Below are 9307 nucleotides of genomic sequence, written 5' to 3'. Positions count from 1 at the left end.
TTAGTGTTTTCTGGAAGCAATAACGATGCACCAACGATTGCTCTAGATTTAATCGTTTCTGCTTTCTGGGGGCTAACGTGAAGATGCCGCCCCGAAGTTCTTGTTTCTAGCGTCCAAACTATTGAAGCAATAATGTTGAGAGTTGGTGTTCTAAGAAGCACTAACGATTGAACTACAAGATATCATTAGCCCTTTTGAATTTGGCGGGAATTTGACCGAATGAAAAATTCCCCATGTGTTACTTATGGGCTTTTCGTGTCATGTAATTGGCCATATCTACACTAATAGTGAAGCACTAACGGAATTATTAGCGTTTTCTAGAAGCACTAACGATTGCACTAGGTTTAATCGTTAATGCTTCCTGGGGGCGCTAACGTGAAGTTCCCTCCAAATTCTTTTGCTTCTAGCGTCCAAATTATTGAAGCACTAATGTTGGGAGTTGGTGTTCTAAGAAGCACTAACGAAGCATTAACGATTACACTAGAAGAGATCATTAGTGCTCCTATGAGAGGCAACTTCACGGAGGTTCGCAGATCACTTACCAAATGCACAGGGGGTCCGCGTTATCGGAAAGTTTGAGAACCACTGTTCTAAACAATCCAATTCCAGAGCACTAAATAGCCAATCAGCACCCGATTACAGGAAAATACAAAACCACTATGATGGAGTTCTGAGACTGAGCACCAGTTGTTCAATAAATATCTTTTTATTACTCTTTTCAACATTTTTCTTATATTGAAAGTATGCATTATAATTATAATAAAAAACAAATATCCGCACTGAAAGATATTGTTAGTATTTTTGTCGATAATATAAACAATTTAGCCTATGTAGTTGCAGTGCTGCATGTTTGTTGTTAAATTTTGTTTAAGGGATAGGTATAATATTATTAATTAGAGAATTTAATAAACAATAATATCGAGTGTCGATTAACAAAGAAAAGCCCATATATATATGAATTTTCTTGCTTCAATAAGAAGTTTTGTACTATTATTAATCTGGGATAATAACAAATAATTACGTACAGACTGATAATACGCCCGCAAACTTTGGTATCCTGGAAATGGTTACAAGCTATGCTATTATAATATATGCAACTACTTTATCACGAAATTTACACGCAGTACTTTAGAAGTTATTTCTTAAGGTAAAAAGTTGAGTTCATGCGTTTAGATTAATTTTATGAGGGTTTTCCCGTAAGGTACAAATACACATCCAGACTTTGCTAATATATGAAAGTCAAAAAAATTACTAAAATCGAGAATGCTATTTAACAGTGTCAGTGCAGGAGCGTAGAAGAGGGCCCACGCGAGAGTACGTCCGTAGAGTGCAGCGCGTCATTGACGCAGGTTATAGTGCCAGAAACATAACAAGAATAATGCGTAAATAAGAATAGTGAAACAAAATTTTGATGCTATATTCAGTCATTCGAACTTAACTATAGCCCTTGTAATGATTTGATACTGGTAACATTTAACTTCTAAACAAAAATAAGGTAATTGTTTAGTAATGTGGCTTACACTAACAAAGACAGAAAACAACGTGCCCTGAAAGGCTCTAACCCGCCTTCACTAGTTAACACTCGCTCGGCAATATTATCTCAATTTAATGTTACTAATCCAACCTAACCGAATGTGTATTGAATATCCCGAAGCTACAAAATAGCCTAAAATACCTGTTTCCTATATTATACAAGCATGTTCCGACAGTAGAAATTTTATCCCAGACAATTCTCTTTCGCCCCAGACAATGCACTTACACATTTGAAGATTAAAATTATTATTTGTTTGACGAGCTATCTTAAACCATGTGGCTATGGTATCCCAAGAACAGGATACGTCACTGGAATTTTGGACAGCCTGTGTATGTTGTCCATGGTGCGGCTGAAGAATGAATAAATAATGGAAATGACAACTAAACAAAAATAAGTATTTTGAAGTATTAATAAAAGTAAATATGAAAATCACATTTAAAAAAAGAAAAAGAAAAATGTAAACATAATAAAAAAGCATTGTTTGTATTGTGATTAGTACTCGAATGTATAAATCTTGTTTTTTTCTTTCTTACAAGAAGCTATTGTAAGAACGAAGTGCTGTAAATTCAAGGTCTTTTCCTGCTTCAAGAACGCAGCCGTGTGACGTCATACAGCTGTGTTTTGTGTTTTCGTTACGGGCAGTTCGCGGTTGCGAACTTGAGTTGAAGTCTAGGAATTACAAGTAACAAAAGTTATTTTACGTTAATTTCGCTTTCTTGTTTATCGACGAGTTTGTTAATTTAAATATTTCTTGCGAGTTTGAAATCGAGGATTAAGAAGATTAAATTTATTGAGTTTCTCCTGGTCCAGTCCAAGTCGTTATTTGAAAGAATTGTAGTTGTACAGAGATGTATTCAGTGCAGAATTAGAGGATCCTGATGCCCAGCAGTAAAACCTGGTAAGTACAGTTTTATTAAATTCTTTGATTTTCTTTGGATTCGTTTTCCTTTTTTTTTGAGTCGTATTGGTAAAAAATGAAATGGCGATAGAATTGGATAGCATTTATAAAGTCGGTTTGATTGTCTTAATTGTCGGTACAAATTAACTAAGTTTGACTGCGAAGTGTTTCCCGGAATACGTTTCAATGTTTAAATGGATTACGGTTGAATTTAACGGGTAGAATTTGTTGAATTACTGCATTTTCTTGAAGCGGAGAAATTAGTACCCTAAATTAATAAAATTAAACCTAAATTTGATTGGTTTGAAATGACTAGTTTCAGATAAGAAGTGTGGGATATAAACCCATTCAATTGTGTATTTAATCAAGCATTATTTCTTTGCTTTTAGGGCTACTGTTAATTACTACTGTTGAGGAACTTTTTATTGATATTAGATTTACATTAGTTTGTGAATTAAGCTTTATTGTTGAGAGAAAATAAGAATAATAAATTGTATTTTCTTAAAATTTGTTGAGGTATTTGGTTTAAATAATCGAATTGGTCATTTCCTAGATTCAGAATAATTTTGATTAAATTATTTTTTGTCAAGATATATTCGTAATTTAAAAACTTGAGGCATCTTTTCTATAAGCGCCCTGATACATCGTATACTTGACTTCGGACTAAAATATTTTTTATTACGTTAGTTATAGTTAATAGTACCGATGGTTTTGAGTAACGGCTGGAAGGAGTGTTACAAGATCCTAGACTTCAACTCCACCTAGTTTTCCGTTGTATTCAAGTACATGGTACTTGATTAGTAGGTTTGTATTAGTATTGCATGCTAGTGGAGAATAGTGATTATTTTCATTATATTTGTAAATTTAAGTCTGATTATTACAACATATTTGGAATTAAATCAGGTTTTCGGTGGTCAATTGTTGCCATGTTGCCCACGAGACGAGAGGAGTTCTTGATCGCTGTAGGGTTGCCCACTATAACAGATAATTTTTTGAAGCTGTGGTGTTGACCACGAGACTCGTGTTGTTGATGGTTCTGGCTTAATTTTTCCTGTAGTTAGTGTAGTTAGAAATTCTTGATTATTTATATTCTTATCCATTATTATATATTTGTAATTGTTTAAAAAAATCATGTCTGTTGATAATGATGTATGCATTAATATACCGGAAGAAGATTTGAGTGAAAATTTAGTAACCTTAGACCAAACAGGATTTGTTGATAGTAATTGTAGTGTAATGAATATGAGTTTAACACCTCCTAATCGAGACTCATTATTATTTGTAAACAGAAGTTACTTTAGCTCGGAAAGTAATAGGAATTCCATGAATGAGCTTGGAATAGGAAATAACGGTTCAAGTTTGAAGGAACCACAAGTTAGTAATATTAGTAGGTTGGTTCACCCTCCTACCCAGACTAATAACTTGTTTAATGGAATTAGGTTTGAACCCGGGATGCCTCCAATCAGAGGGGTGATAAGGGCGAATATACTTGAGACACATGAACCTTTAGGATTGAATGCTCAGGTGGGAATCGAACAAAGAAACACTCATGCTTTAAGAAACTCTACAGCTATTGATTGTCTGGAAAATGTCGTGCCGATTAGACAGTTTTGTTTTGACTTGCCAAATGTTAGCAGTACTCAGAGTTCGATTCAATCTAAATGCACAAATTATCAAAGGATAGGAAATTATTATAAAAGAGTTACTGCGATTAGGAATTCTACTCCCGTAGGAAATAATCGGTTAGGATTAATCGGACATGTAGGTGACAGGTCTATAGGTCAAGGTAGTCTAACGAGGAAAGAGCAACTGAACTTAAATCAAGGTTTTCCTGGATTTTTTCCAAAACATTTGCGTGATCAATTTCTTTTTAGGAAAACAACTGAACAGATAGAGTCAAAACTGAAGAATTTTAAAAACATTGATGGTAAGAACAGTTTGTTAGTTTTTGAAATTTTGTTGGCACTTGAAGAAATTAATGAAAACTCCAAATATTCTAGTATTTTAGAGTATTGTTCGCTTTTAAGTAATTGTGAGGGGAAACTTTTTAATTGAAGTTTAGCGAGCTATTCAAGTAAATGTTCCTTGGGAGTTATTTAGAGCCAGGATTTTTGATAAATTTATTTCAGAAACTGTTAAACATACTTTGATTGCTTATAGGTTATTTAGAAAACAGAGAATAAATGAGGCGGTTGATCATTTTGTGAATGATATTTACTTTACTTCATTAGTTTTAGATGGGAATAGAGCTGAATTTCAGCTTGTTAACATTATACTCGATGGTATGAATCCGGCAGTCAGATTTAAAATGTTAAATACTTACATTCCTGAAAATATTCTGAAACTTAGAGAAAGAGCTGAAAAATATGCGAATACTTTTAGGAATTAACTTGAATATAATAAGGAATTCGGAATAAGAACTAATTTATTTAATGCTAGTGTTGCTTCAGCGGCTCAATCGAAAGTCTCGACTGGAAATCTTCAGGGTAGAAAATTAGAAAATAATGTGAAAGTTAAATTCTGAAAGGAAGAAGCGAGATTCACTGACGAAGTCCAATGCTCGTAAAGATATTTTTAACCGGTCTGGTGTCGTTCCTGCTCAGCTTGATAATGTCGCAACCTTTGTGAGTGGGATTATTAATAGTAACCTTTAAATATTTGTATTGACAGCGGATCTTCATATAACCTCATTACCAACGAATTAGTTGAACGTTCTGGGGTGGCGCACAATCGTGTAGAAATCAAAGCATTAAATATTCGTGCACCTCTTGGATTAACCTATGTAGGTGAGAGTGAAATAACTAATACTATAAATTTATCAGGATGGTTTGAGCGTGTAAGGTTTTTAGCGGTTTCAGATTTACCATGCGAATGTTTATTGGGGACACCATTTTTGAAAAATACTTCATCTTTAGTTGACTTTGCTCAACAGAGGTTGTTGCTACGTAACAAAAGGAAATCAGTTCTTTTACAATTTGGGGATTTTCCCTTTAAATCAAACGAAAGGTCTTTGTCAACCACTTCAGGATTTAAATCTGGATATGGTGCCGGGCATCGAAATGAGTTTGAAGAAAATGGTGAAGATGGATGTTGGAAAAATACTTTATTATTTTCTCAAAATATTTCTGTTGTGAAAGGGATTACATCAGGAGGTCATGCAGGCCAATTCGATGAATTAGATGGAATATCTTAAGAATTTTGTCGGGAATTAAGATCAGTAAAGGCGAAAAAAGAGATTGTTGTTCAGTGTGATATTGAATTACCAGTAATTGAAAGACAACGTTTCGAAATCACCATGTCATCTCGAGAACAATTAAGAGGACTTAGACCACTTTTTGGAAAGGATTCTTCAAGAGTACCAAATATTTCTGAGGGTACTGAAGAACTACAGGCTTTACTTAATCCGAGTTATTCTTCAGCTATTACAAGTTATTCTTCGGGTCAAGGTGGTGCGATTGAAATGACATTTGACATAAATGAGGAAGATAGACCAGTTGTTAATCCAATGGTGGATATGGGATATCTGATGGAGGATAGACCGAATATTTAGTGGAATGCCAATGATGCAGAACAAAACTTGCCACTTTTCCTGAAGACGGTACAAATTATGGTAATTCCTCAAAAACGTCGGATAAGAAAAAGAAGAGGAAGAAAAAGAAAAGGAAGGCTTTAAAAAGGAAATAAAAGAAGGTTCAAGAATGAGGGAATGTATTGCAGCAGTGCAAGAGGACACTATTGAAAGTGACTCTACCACTTCTGATATTGACTTAGAACAATCAAAGAACTTTCAGGATTTGACAAAGAAAAATGATAAACAGCTTTTGCTTACTGATGGTAATGTGATTTCGAACGTCAATTCAGAGAATAAAAATCAAAGTAATTTAGGGAATTCGGAGGATTTAGATTGTTGTGATGATCCAGAAGTTTTGGAGTTTATCAGTGAATTGCGTTCCAACTTATCGGATGTTACTAATGATAACGTGGGTTGTATTAATAACTTTGAAGCGAAATTATATCTTAAAGAACAAAAACCATTTAAAGAACCTCCCTTTCCGGTTGCTGAAAGCAAAGAATTTTTTTATAATTGTATAGATCTTGTTTCATAGGGTATATTAGTGGAGGTGGATCACTCTAATTATGGAAGTAGTATTTTTAGTAAGAAATAAAAATAGTACCCATCGTATCGTAGTAAATTTTTGTAATGCTAATAAGCTGATATATGACGATATTTATCCTTTGCCTAATCTGGAGGAATGCTTGTCTAGTTGAGCGGGGAAACGTAGGTTTTCTTCGTTAGATTTGACCAAAGCATATTTTCAAATTCCCCTTCATAACAGCTCAAGAGAGATCATTACGATTGTAAATCCTCGTGGAAGTTATCTATATACTCTATTGCCACTCGGTGTAAAGTTTGGTAGTTGTATTTTAGCTCGAGCAATGGAGAAAATATTGGGTGATATGAAAGATAAAGGCGTAAGGATTTACTCCGATGATCTTTCAATAACTACAGATACGTTGGAAGAATATAAAAGGGTACTTAAATTAGTTTTAGAAAGATTAAGAAAACATGGTGTTACTATTTCACCAGACTAAAGGTTTTCTTTAGAAAACGGATTAAGTATGTAGAAAATATAGCAGATGGGGAAACAATTGAGCTTGATCCATCGAGAATTGCAGCAATTAAGAATATCCCCCTCGTAACAGAAGTGTTCAAGAAATTTGTGTCCTTTTTTCTTGCTATGCGAGGTTTGCTACTGGGTTGCAAGAAATAATGCCACCCATCAGGGAATTGAAATCGTCCAAAAAATCATTTTGTTTGGACTCATGAACACCAAAAAACTTTAAACAAATTGAAGGAATTATTGATTGAAAATGTTGTTTTGAAAACGCCTGATCTCTCTAGGCAGTTTTTTCTCCATATTGGTGGGTCAGGGAAAGCTACTGTAGGACTATTGTCACAATTAGATTAGCATAATAACTTAGTTCCCATTGCTTTCTTTAGTAAAAAGTAACTGAAGCTGACCGACATAGAAGTATATACGAAATAATTTATTAGTTTAGTAAAACTATTTATAGATTTCGCCACAACCTAGTGCATGACTTCGTTGTCTTCACTGAAAATAAAACCCTTTCTTGAATACTTGGGAATTCCACGCGACTCCTTAAATATAGCCCATTAGTAGAAATACTTTGTCAGTTTAATTTCACTGTTAAACATATTATATCTGACGAGAATGTAGTTGGGCTTTTAAACACGTGTTTATGATCCCCTTGAGTTTATGGAAAAGGACAGTACAGTGGGCCTTGCTATTATGGGGAAAAATTTAAAAATAGCTAATAGAGGGTATCATCCTCTCGTAAAAGAACCAATAGAGGTTTTGCAGAGAGAAGATGAGGAATTGAGAAACATCTTGGAAAGAATTGGATATGGTGAGAATGTTAGAAATTATATTATGAGTAATGAAATTTTAATGAGAATATGTAGAGCTTTAACTTTCCCGGATAAAATTGTGATCCCTATAAATTAGCAGCGATTGATAATTGAATTCTTCCATGATCAACATTTAACCGGGGGACACTCAGGAATTTTTCGTACGCTAAAAAAGGTAATGCAACGCTATACGTGGGATACGATAGTTGAAGATGTGAAGGAATATGTTAAAACTTGTCCTAAATATCAAGTGGTGTAAGCTAATAATAAAAAAATGGTACCTTTAATTTCAAAATTTGCTACTAGTATTTGAAAATATAATGATCAATATAATTGGTCCTATCCCTTCTTCCAATGGATACAAATTTATCCTGATTGGAGTATATATTGCTTCACGTTTTGTCTTCCTTGAGAAATTAAGGCATTTAAATTCACAATCAATTTCTAATCACCCTCTTGAAGTGTTTAGTAAGCTCGGTTTACCAAAGTCAGTTTCTACTGACAATGCATCTGTATTTATAGCAAATCATTTTAAGACGTTTCTATTTGGCCTGGTTATTGATGATATAAGAATAAGCCCGTACCACGCTGAGGCTAACATCTCAGAGAGACTTGTCAAAACATTCAAATATTCGCTTCGTGCTTATTGTTCAGATAAGCAATCCAGCTGATCGCGGTTTGTTCCTTAGTTACAGTTCGTTCTCAATATTTGCGAACATTCTGGGTTAAAGTCTATACTATACGAGATATTTTATGGACGTCAGATTAACACATCACTAGAATCTCGATGGAAGATTAGTAACCCAGAAATTATGAATTTTAATAACTGAAATCTGGACTCGAGATTTTGTCAATATGGAGAAGTCATGGATGAATAGAAGGAAATTATTTGCTAAAATAAGAGGTCCAGTTGTATTAAATGTCGATGATTAGATTTTGATTAAATCTTATATTAAATCTTCCTTGTTTGAAAAGTTACCGGAGTCATTGAGTGTGAAGTGGGAAGGTTCATATATTATTCGGAAATTTTTGACTCGGAACACAGTGTTGGCCTCTGATTTGGAAAATGCGAGAGATTCCTTCAGACGAGTTCATGTTTCCGAGATAAAGAAATATTTCCCTAGAAGAAATGGAAGCAACGGTAGGAATTGACTTCCGGAAAATTTGGTCGGTATTATAAAACTGTGTCGAATAAGGTAAACTAATTAATAAATGAACTTGAATTGTAACGATTTTTAAAGGAATATTTCTATTATAAAGTATTATTTATAATATTTTAAAGTGTTAAATATTTTAACTGTAAATTTGTTGAAGAAGTAAAATCGAAAGTAAAGTTTTGAATTAAATTTCAAATTGTTTTGCGCAAAATAGTATACAAAAATAGATAAAGTACAAAATTAAGAGTAAGTAAGATGAAACAAAATAATTTTTAAATATTTTAAAA

This window comes from Thermobia domestica, chromosome 18 (genome assembly GCF_964235325.1).
Source record: "Thermobia domestica chromosome 18, izTheDome1.hap1.1, whole genome shotgun sequence".
Lineage (NCBI taxonomy): Eukaryota > Metazoa > Arthropoda > Insecta > Zygentoma > Lepismatidae > Thermobia > Thermobia domestica.
This window is presented reverse-complemented; position numbering follows the sequence as displayed.